Source organism: Syngnathus floridae, chromosome 7, assembly GCF_059516105.1.
Source record: "Syngnathus floridae isolate MCC-2025c chromosome 7, RoL_Sflo_1.0, whole genome shotgun sequence".
In the NCBI taxonomy this organism is placed as follows: Eukaryota; Metazoa; Chordata; class Actinopteri; order Syngnathiformes; family Syngnathidae; genus Syngnathus; species Syngnathus floridae.
In genome coordinates, this window is record NC_142419.1 from 22233 (window position 1) to 36493 (window position 14261).

At 45.0% G+C, this 14261-nt stretch overlaps 1 long non-coding RNA gene across 1 annotated transcript; it reads right to left on the reverse strand.

Annotated features, from left to right (window-relative positions):
- Positions 1-1540: 1540 nt before the first annotated feature.
- On the reverse strand, positions 1541-13296 carry LOC148394732 (uncharacterized). Its single transcript, XR_015859528.1, has 8 exons — positions 13218-13296; positions 11483-11653; positions 11282-11359; positions 9349-9437; positions 3735-3764; positions 3377-3544; positions 3188-3264; positions 1541-2720 (listed from the first exon to the last, which is right to left on the reverse strand). It is a non-coding gene; the product is annotated as an uncharacterized LOC148394732 (long non-coding RNA).
- Between the last annotated feature and the right edge of the window lie 965 nt (positions 13297-14261).

Below are 14261 nucleotides of genomic sequence, written 5' to 3' on the forward strand. Positions count from 1 at the left end.
TCGCTGGATCTCTCCATCTTTGATTTTGATCACTCTCATCAGCTCCATTTCATGCTGCCGCAGTAATGTCTCCCTGGTAATGGCTAACTCTTTCTGCTTCTCCTCATGGAGTTTGCTTTTGAGTTCCGTCATGGCGGCGGTGGCACGGTGGTGCTCCGCCCGCAGGTCCTGACTTCTCTCTCTCTCCAGACAGCTGACCTGACATGACTTAGACTTAGACAAACTTTATTGTCATCTTGTCTGCACATGGTGCATACAAAACGAAATTCCGTTGCATACGTCTTACAACAAAGTAGTGATATTGCAGTTGAATAGAAGTAACATATCCTATGAAAATATATATATATACATATATACTATATATATATATATATATATATATATATTAAAAATAAGTATAAAGTGCAGCAGTGATAATTATGCAATAGTGCAAGTAGGCAAAACAGTATTCAAGAGTGTGCAGAGGAATGCTAAACCATGTATTAAACTTCTATTTAAAGGGTTTATACAAGTTCAGTAAAGTTGGTAGTGCGAGATAGTGCAAGATAGAGGTCCGTAGTGTCATAAAGTACAGTTCTGTGAATGTGTGATGCAGAGTTCAGTTTAGAGCTCAACAGTTCTAGTGTTCAACAGTCTGATGACAGCAGGGAAAAAGCTGTTGCAGAACCTGGTGGACCTGCAGCGGATGCTGCAAACCTCTTCCCAGAGGGCAGCAGGGAGAACAGTCCATGGTGGGGGTGTGATGGGTCATTGATGATGTTACGGGCACGGGACATGCAGCGCTGAGATGAAATGTCCTGAATGGAGGGAAGAGGAGCCCCTATGATCCTCTCTGCTGTCCTCACCACTCTCCTCACGTTCTTCCAATCGGAGGCGGTGCAGCCTCCACACCACACAGAGAGACAGCTTGTCAGAATGCTCTCTATGGTGCTCCTGTAGAACGTCCTCATGATGGGTGGGGGCAGGTGGGCTCTCCTCATCCTCCGCAGGAAGTACAAGCGCTTCTGTGCCCTCTTGACCAGTGCCGTAGTGTTCATAGTCCAGGTGAGGTCTTCTGTGATGTGGACCCCCAGGAATTTGGTGGTGCTGACCACCTCCACAGCTGAGCTGTTGATGATCAGTGGAGCGTGGTGAGGCTGTTTTTTCCTGAAGTCGACGATGATCTCCTTCATCTTCTCCTCATTCAGGATCAGGCTGTTTTCTCTGCACCAGCCCACCAGCTGCTCCACCTCCTCTCTGTAGTCCAGGTCGTTGTTGTCTCTGATGAGCCCCACCACCGTTGTGTCGTCTGCTGACTTCACGATGTGATTGGTGGTGAACCTGAGGACGCAGTCGTGTGTCATCAGGGTGCACAGCAGGGGGCTCAGGACGCAGCCCTGAAGGGAGCCTGTGCTGAGGGTGATGACATCAGAGGTGTTCTGTCCGACCCGGACTGACTGAGGTCTGTTGGTGAGGAAGTCTAGCAGCCAGTTGCGAAGGGGGGTGTTGAAGCCCAGGTGTTCCAATTTTCCTACCAGATGCTGTGGGATGATGGTGTTAAACGCTGAGCTGAAGTCCAGGAACAGCCTCCGCACATGGGTGTTCTTCTCCTCCAGGTGAGCCAGGCTCAGGTGAAGAACGGAGGAGATGGCGTCCTGAGTGGAGCGGTTTTGCCGGTCGGCAAACTGGAACGGGTCAAATAATAGGGGGAGTCTGGAAACGATGTGACCTTTAAGCAGCCTTTCGAAGCACTTCATCATAACCGGAGTCAGTGCAACAGGCCGGTAATCATTAAATGAGGTGATTTGAGGTTTCTTCGGCACCGGAATGATGGAGGCAGTCTTAAAGCACGCCGGCACTGTGGCTTGGCCCAGCGAGGTGTTAAAAATGTCTGTGATGACCCCAGCCAGATGACTTGCACATTCCCTGAACACACGCCCAGGAATGTTGTCGGGGCCAGGGGCCTTACAGGGGTTGACTCTCCTCAGGGTCTTCAACACATCGGCGGAGTCAAGGCAGAGTACCTCCTCTTCCTGATGGGGGACAGTTTTAACTGCTGGAGTGCCGTTTAGTGCCTCGAACCTCCCAAAGAAGTTATTTAGACCATTTAGAAAGTCAGCATCAACTACACCCACCGGGGGGGGGGAGGGTGAGTTGTAGTCTGTAATCGCCCGTATGCCTTGCCACATACTCCTGATGTTTTTGACGTCGTGGAAACGATCCTGAAATTTTCGACTGCGGTCTCGCTTCGCTATCCTGATGGCACGGTTCAAGTTGGCTCTCGCTGTCCTCAGTGTCTCCTTGTCGCCAGACTTGAAGGCAGAGTTCCGCGCTCGTAGCGTTTGACGTACCTCCTCAGTCATCCAGGGTCGTTGGTTGCCCCGGGTGATGATATTCTTAGTGGTGCTGACGTCCTCGGTGCATTTGTTGATGTAGGCTGACACAGTCATGGCACACGCATGTCTAATCTACATCGGGAAAACTGGGAGGGAGGGAGGCAGGCAGGGAGGCAGGCAGGGAGGCAGGCAGGGAGGCAGGCAGTGTCTGTCTGTTGAGGTTTTCACCTTGTTCTTCTCCTGCTGAAGTTCTAACTGGACGTCCATCAGTTTGGTTCTCAGCTCGTCATTGGCGGCCTGAAGGGCGTCCGTTCGCTCCGCCTTGGCCCGCCCTGCCGGAGCTCGTTTGGACATCTCTTACTCGAGTCTCGCCCGGTCGTCAGTCAGAGATCACAACATTTGTACCTGGAGAGCACAAACGCAGCGCTGTTTTCCACTGGCTTCGAACTCAACTTCAATCGGTACCGTAACTTACAACATCATAAACATAGAACTAGCTTGACTTATTCATTGAATAAATGCATTTGGTTCTTCAAAACTGCATCACGCAACATAGCGTGACCGAGACGGCCGTTATCCACCTGCGTGAAGTTATTTGGTGAAATGAATGAGATGTTTAAGACACCATCGTTCTGTCTCTATGTAGATGAAGGTAAATAATCGATTGCTGAAGGTCCAAAGGTGTTGTGATAAACAAATAAACATATTAGTGATTAGTGACATATTTGTGATAAACATATTAGGCAGGATAATCACATATGTTAACGTGACTGCCCACACTGTATTTATTTATGGTTATTTGTTAAATCGAGTACTGTTAGACATGAAATAGGAAGTGTTTAACATAAATGGAAGACGAAAGGGGTACTCACCATTGTAGCTCCTGCTGGTCAATGATACGAGCCTCTTCTTGCAGTGGAAAACATACAGCCAACAAACACCGTGGAACCTAAAGGAATGAAATTAAACATTAACATTTAGCCTCAACCAACATTCACAGATACAACGCAACGCAAACTACACAAACGTAAATCTTTTTAAACACAATGAGTTGTACTTACCGTGTACGCTCTAGACGGTCCACTTGCAAGCGGAAAATAAAGATATTTCTGTTGATAATCGTCGTGTTTGTATCCGGTGTCTCGCTCAAGGCCATTGCGCCCACAGATTTGGATTTTGGCGAGAGTTCAGCCTATTGACGTCATTTCCGCGGTGTAATACCCGCATATCTGAAACGGCAAAGTTAAGAGTAGAGTTAAATAAAGTTTTTAGTCAACGCAATAATTTACAACCGTTGACCAGTCGAAATAATCGTCGAAATTTGGCGTCTGTGGCTGGAAGCAGACGCCGAGTTCGACATTCCTCCCAAACGCCACACTCCCTTGCTTTTCAGGGCTAAAAAAAAACAGTTGTAATTACCTTGTACGCTCTAGACGGTCAAGTTGCAAGCTGAAAACAAAAATATTTGCCTTGTTAGTCATCGTGTTACTAACAGCTGTGTCTTGTTTGCCAGAACTGCCGCTTTCCTACTTCCTGTTGCAAGCCACGCCCACGGATTATAATTTTGCCGTGAGTTCCGCCTATTGACGTCATGTCCGCGTCACATGACTGCGACGTAATATTATCTAAAACTGTTTGTGCGGTATTGTGTTGTTCTGTGCGGTATTGTGTTATTCTGTGCGGCGTCGTGTTGTTCTGTGCGGCGTCGTGTTGTTCAGTGCGACGTCGTGTTGTTCAGTGCGGCATGGTGTTGTTCAGTGCGGCATGGTGTTGTTCAGTGCGGCATGGTGTTGTTCAGTGCGGCATAATGTTGTTCAGTGCGGCATAATGTTGTTCAGTGCGGCATGGTGTTGTTCAGTGCGGCATGGTGTTGTTCAGTGCAGGATGGTGTTGTTCAGTGCGGCACGGTGTTGTTCAATGCGGCATGGTGTTGTTCAGTGCGGGATGGTGTTGTTCAGTGCGGCATGGTGTTGTTCAGTGCGGCATAATGTTGTTCAGTGCGGCATGGTGTTGTTCAGTGCGGCATGGTGTTGTTCAGTGCGGCATGGTGTTGTTCAGTGCGGCATGGTGTTGTTCAGTGCGGAATGGTGTTGTTCAGTGCGGCATGGTGTTGTTCAGTCCGGGATGGTGTTGTTCAATGCGGGATCGTGTTGTTCAGTGCGGGGTGGTGTTGTTCAGTGCGGGATGGTGTTGTTCAGTGCGGCATGGTGTTGTTCAATGCGGCATGGTGTTGTTCATTGCGGGATGGTGTTGTTCATTGCGGCATGGTGTTGTTCAGTGCGGCATGGTGTTGTTCAGTGCGGCATGGTGTTGTTCAGTGCGGCATGGTGTTGTTCAGTGCGGCATGGTGTTGTTCAGTGTGGAAAGGTGTTGTTCAGTGCAGGATGGTGTTGTTCAGTGCGGCATGGTGTTGTTCAGTGCGGCATGGTGTTGTTCAGTGCAGCATAATGTTGTTCAGTGCAGCATGGTGTTGTTCAGTGCGGCATGGTGTTGTTCAATGCGGCATGGTGTTGTTCACTGCGGCATGGTGTTGTTCACTGCGGGATGGTGTTGTTCAATGCGGGATCGTGTTGTTCAGTGCGGCATAATGTTGTTCAGTGCAGCATGGTGTTGTTCAGTGCGGCATGGTGTTGTTCAGTGCGACATAATGTTGTTTAGTGCGGCATAATGTTGTTCAGTGCGGCATAATGTTGTTCAGTGCGGCATGGTGTTGTTCAGTGCGGCATGGTGTTGTTCAGTGCGGCATGGTGTTGTTCAGTGCAGGATGGTGTTGTTCAGTGCGGCATGGTGTTGTTCAATGCGGCATGGTGTTGTTCAGTGCGGGATGGTGTTCTTCAGTGCAGGATGGTGTTGTTCAGTGCGGCATGGTGTTGTTCAGTGCGGAATGGTGTTGTTCAGTGCGGCATGGTGTTGTTCAGTGCGGCATGGTGTTGTTCAGTGCAGGATGGTGTTGTTCAATGCGGGATCGTGTTGTTCAGTGCGGCATGGTGTTGTTCAGTGCGGCATGGTGTTGTTCAGTGCGGCATAATGTTGTTCAGTGCGGCATGGTGTTGTTCAGTGCGGCATGGTGTTGTTCAGTGCGGCATGGTGTTGTTCAGTGCGGCATGGTGTTGTTCAGTGCGGCATAATGTTGTCCAGTGCGCCATAATGTTGTTCAGTGCGGCATGGTGTTGTTTAGTGCGGGATGGTGTTGTTCAGTGCAGGATGGTGTTGTTCAGTGCGGCATGGTGTTGTTCAATGCGGCATGGTGTTGTTCAGTGCGGGATGGTGTTGTTCAGTGCGGCATGGTGTTGTTCAGTGCGGCATAATGTTGTTCAGTGCGGCATGGTGTTGTTCAGTGCGGCATGGTGTTGTTCAGTGCGGCATGGTGTTGTTCAGTGCGGCATGGTGTTGTTCAGTGCGGAATGGTGTTGTTCAGTGCGGGATGGTGTTGTTCAATGCGGGATCGTGTTGTTCAGTGCGGGGTGGTGTTGTTCAGTGCAGGATGGTGTTGTTCAGTGCAGGATGGTGTTGTTCAGTGCGGCATGGTGTTGTTCAATGCAGGATCGTGTTGTTCAGTGCAGCATAATGTTGTTCAGTGCAGCATGGTGTTGTTCAGTGCGGCATGGTGTTGTTCAATGCGGCATGGTGTTGTTCAGTGCGGGATGGTGTTGTTCAGTGCGGCATGGTGTTGTTCAGTGCGGCATAATGTTGTTCAGTGCGGCATGGTGTTGTTCAGTGCGGCATGGTGTTGTTCAGTGCAGGATGGTGTTGTTCAGTGCGGCATGGTGTTGTTCAATGCAGGATCGTGTTGTTCAGTGCAGCATAATGTTGTTCAGTGCAGCATGGTGTTGTTCAGTGCGGCATGGTGTTGTTCAATGCGGCATGGTGTTGTTCACTGCGGGATGGTGTTGTTCAATGCGGGATGGTGTTGTTCAGTGCGGCATAATGTTGTTCAGTGCAGCATGGTGTTGTTCAGTGCGGCATGGTGTTGTTCAGTGCGACATAATGTTGTTCAGTGCGGCATAATGTTGTTCAGTGCGGCATAATGTTGTTCAGTGCGGCATGGTGTTGTTCAGTGCGGCATGGTGTTGTTCAGTGCGGCATGGTGTTCAGTGCAGGATGGTGTTGTTCAGTGCGGCATGGTGTTGTTTAATGCGGCATGGTGTTGTTCAGTGCGGGATGGTGTTGTTCAGTGCAGGATGGTGTCGTTCAGTGCGGCATGGTGTTGTTCAGTGCGGAATGGTGTTGTTCAGTGCGGCATGGTGTTGTTCAGTGCGGCATGGTGTTGTTCAGTGCAGGATGGTGTTGTTCAATGCGGGATCGTGTTGTTCAGTGCGGCATGGTGTTGTTCAGTGCGGCATGGTGTTGTTCAGTGCGGCATAATGTTGTTCAGTGCGGCATGGTGTTGTTCAGTGCGGCATGGTGTTGTTCAGTGCGGCATGGTGTTGTTCAGTGCGGCATGGTGTTGTTCAGTGCGGCATAATGTTGTCCAGTGCGCCATAATGTTGTTCAGTGCGGCATGGTGTTGTTTAGTGCGGGATGGTGTTGTTCAGTGCAGGATGGTGTTGTTCAGTGCGGCATGGTGTTGTTCAGTGCGGCATGGTGTTGTTCAGTGCAGGATGGTGTTGTTCAGTGCGGCATGGTGTTGTTCAGTGCGGCATAATGTTGTTCAGTGCGGCATGGTGTTGTTCAGTGCGGCATGGTGTTGTTCAGTGCGGCATGGTGTTGTTCAGTGCGGCATGGTGTTGTTCAGTGCGGAATGGTGTTGTTCAGTGCGGCATGGTGTTGTTCAGTGCGGGATGGTGTTCAATGCGGGATCGTGTTGTTCAGTGCGGGGTGGTGTTGTTCAGTGCAGGATGGTGTTGTTCAGTGCAGGATGGTGTTGTTCAGTGCGGCATGGTGTTGTTCAATGCAGGATCGTGTTGTTCAGTGCAGCATAATGTTGTTCAGTGCAGCATGGTGTTGTTCAGTGCGGCATGGTGTTGTTCAATGCGGCATGGTGTTGTTCAGTGCGGGATGGTGTTGTTCAGTGCGGCATGGTGTTTTTCAGTGCGGCATAATGTTGTTCAGTGCGGCATGGTGTTGTTCAGTGCGGCATGGTGTTGTTCAGTGCGACATAATGTTGTTCAGTGCGGCATAATGTTGTTCAGTGCGGCATGGTGTTGTTCAGTGCGGCATGGTGTTGTTCAGTGCGGCATGGTGTTGTTCAGTGCGGCATGGTGTTGTTCAGTGCAGGATGGTGTTGTTCAGTGCAGGATGGTGTTGTTCAATGCGGCATGGTGTTGTTCAGTGCGGGATGGTGTTGTTCAGTGCAGGATGGTGTTGTTCAGTGCGGCATGGTGTTGTTCAGTGCGGAATGGTGTTGTTCAGTGCGGCATGGTGTTGTTCAGTGCGGCATGGTGTTGTTCAGTGCAGGATGGTGTTGTTCAATGCGGGATGGTGTTGTTCAGTGCGGGATGGTGTTGTTCAGTGCAGGATGGTGTCGTTCAATGCGGCATGGTGTTGTTCAGTGCAGGATGGTGTTGTTCAGTGCGGCATGGTGTTGTTCAATGCGGCATGGTGTTGTTCAATGCGGCATGGTGTTGTTCAGTGCGGCATGGTGTTGTTCAGTGCGGCATGGTGTTGTTCAGTGCAGCGTAATGTTGTTCAGTGCGGCATGGTGTTGTTCAGTGCGGAATGGTGTTGTTCAGTGCGGCATGGTGTTGTTCAGTGCAGGATGGTGTTGTTCAGTGCGGCATGGTGTTGCTCAGTGCGGCATGGTGTTGTTCAGTGCGGGATGGTGTTGTTCATTGCGGCATGGTGTTGTTCAGTGCGGCATGGTGTTGTTCAGTGCGGCATGGTGTTGTTCAGTGCGGCATAATGTTGTTCAGTGCGCCATAATGTTGTTCAGTGCGGCATGGTGTTGTTCAGTGCGGGATGGTGTTGTTCAGTGCAGGATGGTGTTGTTCAGTGCGGCATGGTGTTGTTCAGTGCGGCATGGTGTTGTTCAGTGCGGCATAATGTTGTTCAGTGCGGCATAATGTTGTTCAGTGCGGGATGGTGTTGTTCATTGCGGCATGGTGTTGTTCAGTGCGGCATGGTGTTGTTCAGTGCGGCATGGTGTTGTTCAGTGCGGGATGGTGTTGTTCAGTGCAGGATGGTGTTGTTCAGTGCGGCATGGTGTTGTTCAGTGCGGCATGGTGTTGTTCATTTCGGCATAATGTTGTTCAGTGCGGCATAATGTTGTTTAGTGCGGCATGGTGTTGTTCAGTGCGGGATGGTGTTGTTCAGTGCGTTATAATGTTGTTCAGTGCGGCATGGTGTTGTTCAGTGCGGGATGGTGTTGTTCAGTGCGGGATGGTGTTGTTCAGTGCGGCATGGTGTTCAATGCGGAATGGTGTTGTTCAGTGCAGGATGGTGTTGTTCAGTGCGGCATGGTGTTGTTCAGTGCGGCATAATGTTGTTCAGTGCGGCATGGTGTTGTTCAGTGCGGCATGGTGTTGTTCAGTGCGGCATGGTGTTGTTCAGTGCGGCATAATGTTGTTCAGTGCGGCATGGTGTTGTTCAGTGCGGCATGGTGTTGTTCAGTGCGGCATAATGTTCAGTGCGGCATAATGTTGTTCAGTGCGGCATGGTGTTGTTCAGTGCGGGATGGTGTTGTTCAGTGCAGGATGGTGTTGTTCAGTGCGGCATGGTGTTCAGTGCGGGATGGTGTCTTTCAGTGCGGCATGGTGTCGTTCAGTGCGGCATGGTGTCTTTCAGTGCGGCATGGTGTCGTTCAGTGAGGCATGGTGTTGTTCAGTGCGGCATGGTGTTGTTTAGTGCGGCATGGTGTTGTTCAGTGCGGGATGGTGTTGTTCAGTGTGGCATGGTGTTCAGTGCGGCATGGTGTTGTTCAGTGCGGTATCGTGTTGTTCAGTGCGGTATCGTGTTTCTCAGTGCGGTATCGTGTTGTTCAGTGCAGTATCGTTGTGTTGTTCGTATTGTGTTTAACACTTAGCCTCTAACACTTAGCCTCTAACACTTAGCCTCTAGCATCTAGAAGGTAAATAAATAGGAAGGAAGGACTCACCGGTGACGTCTTCGCCCACGTCCAAGCGTTGTACTTTGTATTTTCATCCTTCTGACAGTGGAAAACATAGCCAACAAACACCGTGGAACCTAAACGAATGAAAGAAAACTATCATTTGGCCACAACCAACATTCACAGATACAACACAATGTGACGTGCGGGGTTGAGGTTAAAGGTTGAGTGAAGGGCCCTCGTTTTAAACTACTTTTTTGAAAAGGATTGGGAACAAGTAAGACGTATTTAATTTATTTAATGGGAAGTAGTAAGAGCTATTGAATTTAATCTATGTATTATATTCTATTGTATTGTATTCTGTTGTATTCTTTTGGATTGTATTCACACTAACCCCACTAAAACTTCAGCCCACAAAAACTCGCCTCTGGCGCCTAGCCTCTGGCACTTAGCCTCTAACACTTAGCCTTTAACACTTAGCCTTTAACACTTAGCCTTTAACACTTAGCCTAGAAGGTGAATAAATAGGGTTAAAGGTTGAGTGAAGGGACCTCGTTTTAAACTACTTTTTTGTAAAGGAGTGGGAACAAGTAAGACGTATTTAATTTATTTAATGGGAAGTAGTAAGACTTATTAAATTTATTTAATCTACTTTTCTTCCCAGGCAAAATTTGATGTGCTGCAATTCCAAATTTCCAAAGTGAATGAAGGAATGAAGTCCTTTAAATTATGATTTTGTATAAATACTAGGCATTAACACAAAATCGACGGCACAAAATGGGCAGACTTTACTTGTTTGAAAAGGACTGGTTACAAGACAGACTTTTTTAATTTATTTAATGGGAAGAAGACTTATTTAGTTTAATTGATCTATTTTTGTTCCCTGGCAAAATTCGATTTGCTGCAATTCCAAATTTCCAAAGTGAATGAAGGAAAGAAGTCGTTTAAATTATGATTTTGTTTAAATACTAGGCATAGACACAAAATCTACGGCACAAAATGGGCAGACTTTACTTGTTTGAAGAGGACTGGTTACAAGACAGACTTTTCTGATTTATTTAATGGGAAGAAGACTTATTTAGTTTATTTAATCTATTTTTGTTCCCTGGCAAAATTGGATTTGCTGAAATTGTATTTTGCCAAATCTTGCCTTGAGACCTGATAGGAAGTATTAAACGCTTAGTTAAATCAATACAAGTTGGTAATAAGAGCGAGTAATGTTGGTTGAACCGATGAATGAAGGTTGAAAGCAATTTAAATTATGACTTTGTATAAATACTAGATATTAACAGAACATCTACTGCGCGAAATGGGCAGAGTTTACTTGTTTGAGAAGGAGTGGCTTATTCAAAACTAAGATTTATTTAATCTGTTTGTTCCCAGGCAAAATTGGATGTGATGCAATTCCAAATTTCACCACATGATGGTGCCCAATTTTGACTTCATAGGACATATTAAACACTTAGCTTGTTATTATGTTCAAGGTAATCAGATTTGTTTATTATTCTAATGGCCTCTTCAAAACTATTCTGGATTACTACTTTGGATCTATTCTACATTACTTGGCAACAACATACTCTGTAACAGATTAGGCAGTATAATCATATCTGTTAACTTGAGAGTGCCCACACTCAATCTACTTATCGTGATGTGTTAAATCAATTACTGTTAGACATTATTTGTCTGATAATCTACCAAATCTTTGAATTGAAGAATTTGTGATTTAATTAATAGCTTGTTGTTATGTTAAGGGTAATCAGACTTGTATATAATTCTAATGGCCTTCTTTTGAAAACTATTCTGAATTACAACTTTGGATCTTATATTACTTTGCAACAATCTACTCCGTGACAGATTAGGCAGTATAATCACATATGTTAACTTCAGTGCCCACACTGTATTTATTTATGGTTATTTGTTAAATCAAGTACTGTTAGACATGAAATAGGAAGTGTTTAACATAAATGTTATGGCTACTCACCATTGTAGCTCGCTCCTGGTCAATGATACGAGCCTCTTCTTGCAGTGGAAAACTTGCAGCCAACAAACACCGTGGAACCTAAAGGAATGAAATTAAACATTAACATTTCGCCTCGACCAATTTTCACACGTACAACGCAACGCGGCTACACTTCTGCTATTACAAACGTAAATCTCCTTAAACACAATGAGTGTTACTTACCGTGTACGCTCTAGACGGTCCAGTTGCAAGCAGAAAATAAAGATATTTCTGTTGATAATCGTCGCTGCTCAGTGGCTCACGGCCATCGCGCCAACAGATTTGAATTTTGGCGGAGGTTCGGGCAATTACGTCATATCCACGGCACATGACTGCGACGTAATACCCGCTTATCTGAAACGGCAGTTAAAAGTAGAGTTACATCAAGTTTTCTTGGAACCTAAACGAATGAAAGAAAACTATCATTTGGCCACAACCAACATTCACAGATACAACACAACGTGCGGGGTTGGGGTTAAAGATTGAGTGAAGGGCCCTCGTTTTAAACTACTGTTTTGAAAAGGAGTGGGAACAAGTAAGACGTATTTAATTTATTTAATGGGAAGTAGTAAGACTTATTAAATTTATTTAATCTACTTTTCTTCCCAGGCAAAATTTGATGTGCTGCAATTCCAAATTTCCAAAGTGAATGAAGGAATGAAGTCCTTTAAATTATGATTTTGTATAAATACTAGGCATTAACACAAAATCGACGGCACAAAATGGGCAGACTTTACTTGTTTGAAAAGGACTGGTTACAAGACAGACTTTTTTAATTTATTTAATGGGAAGAAGACTTATTTAGTTTAATTGATCTATTTTTGTTCCCTGCCAAAATTCGATTTGCTGCAATTCCAAATTTCCAAAGTGAATGAAGGAAAGAAGTCGTTTAAATTATGATTTTGTTTAAATACTAGGCATAGACACAAAATCTACGGCACAAAATGGGCAGACTTTACTTGTTTGAAGAGGACTGGTTACAAGACAGACTTTTCTGATTTATTTAATGGGAAGAGGACTTATTTAGTTTATTTAATCTATTTTTGTTCCCTGGCAAAATTGGATTTGCTGAAATTGTATTTTGCCAAATCTCGATTTGAGACCTGATAGGAAGTATTAAACGCTTAGTTAAATCAATACAAGTTGGTAATAAGAGCGAGTAATGTTGGTTGAACCGATGAATGAAGGTTGAAAGCAATTTAAATTATGACTTTGTATAAATACTAGATATTAACAGAACATCTACTGCGCAAAATGGGCAGAGTTTACTTGTTTGAGAAGGAGTGGCTTATTCAAAACTAAGATTTATGTAATCTGTTTGTTCCCAGGCAAAATTGGATGTGATGCAATTCCAAATTTCACCACATGATGGTGCCCAATTTTGACTTCATAGGACATATTAAACACTTAGCTTGTTATTATGTTCAAGGTAATCAGATTTGTTTATCATTCTAATGGCCTCTTCAAAACTATTCTGGATTACTACTTTGGATCTATTCTACATTACTTGGCAACAACATACTCTGTAACAGATTAGGCAGTATAATCACATATGTTAACTTGAGAGTGCCCACACTCAATCTACTTATCGTGATGTGTTAAATCAATTACTGTTAGACATTATTTGTCTGATAATCTACCAAATCTTTGAATTGAAGAATTTGTGATTTAATTAATAGCTTGTTCAGGGTAATCAGACTTGTATATAATTCTAATGGCCTTCTTTTGAAAACTATTCTGAATTACAACTTTGGATCTTATATTACTTTGCAACAATCTACTCCGTGACAGATTAGGCAGTATAATCACATATGTTAACTTCAGTGCCCACACTGTATTTATTTATGGTTATTTGTTAAATCAAGTACTGTTAGACATGAAATAGGAAGTGTTTAACATAAATGTTATGGCTACTCACCATTGTAGCTCGCTCCTGGTCAATGATACGAGCCTCTTCTTGCAGTGGAAAACTTGCAGCCAACAAACACCGTGGAACCTAAAGGAATGAAATTAAACATTAACATTTCGCCTCGACCAATTTTCACACGTACAACGCAACGCGGCTACACTTCTGCTATTACAAACGTAAATCTCCTTAAACACAATGAGTGTTACTTACCGTGTACGCTCTAGACGGTCCAGTTGCAAGCAGAAAATAAAGATATTTCTGTTGATAATCGTCGCTGCTCAGTGGCTCACGGCCATCGCGCCAACAGATTTGAATTTTGGCGGAGGTTCGGGCAATTACGTCATATCCACGGCACATGACTGCGACGTAATACCCGCTTATCTGAAACGGCAGTTAAAAGTAGAGTTACATCAAGTTTTCTTGGAACCTAAACGAATGAAAGAAAACTATCATTTGGCCACAACCAACATTCACAGATACAACACAACGTGCGGGGTTGGGGTTAAAGATTGAGTGAAGGGCCCTCGTTTTAAACTACTGTTTTGAAAAGGAGTGGGAACAAGTAAGACGTATTTAATTTATTTAATGGGAAGTAGTAAGACTTATTAAATTTATTTAATCTACTTTTCTTCCCAGGCAAAATTTGATGTGCTGCAATTCCAAATTTCCAAAGTGAATGAAGGAATGAAGTCCTTTAAATTATGATTTTGTATAAATACTAGGCATTAACACAAAATCGACGGCACAAAATGGGCAGACTTTACTTGTTTGAAAAGGACTGGTTACAAGACAGACTTTTTTAATTTATTTAATGGGAAGAAGACTTATTTAGTTTAATTGATCTATTTTTGTTCCCTGCCAAAATTCGATTTGCTGCAATTCCAAATTTCCAAAGTGAATGAAGGAAAGAAGTCGTTTAAATTATGATTTTGTTTAAATACTAGGCATAGACACAAAATCTACGGCACAAAATGGGCAGACTTTACTTGTTTGAAGAGGACTGGTTACAAGACAGACTTTTCTGATTTATTTAATGGGAAGAGGACTTATTTA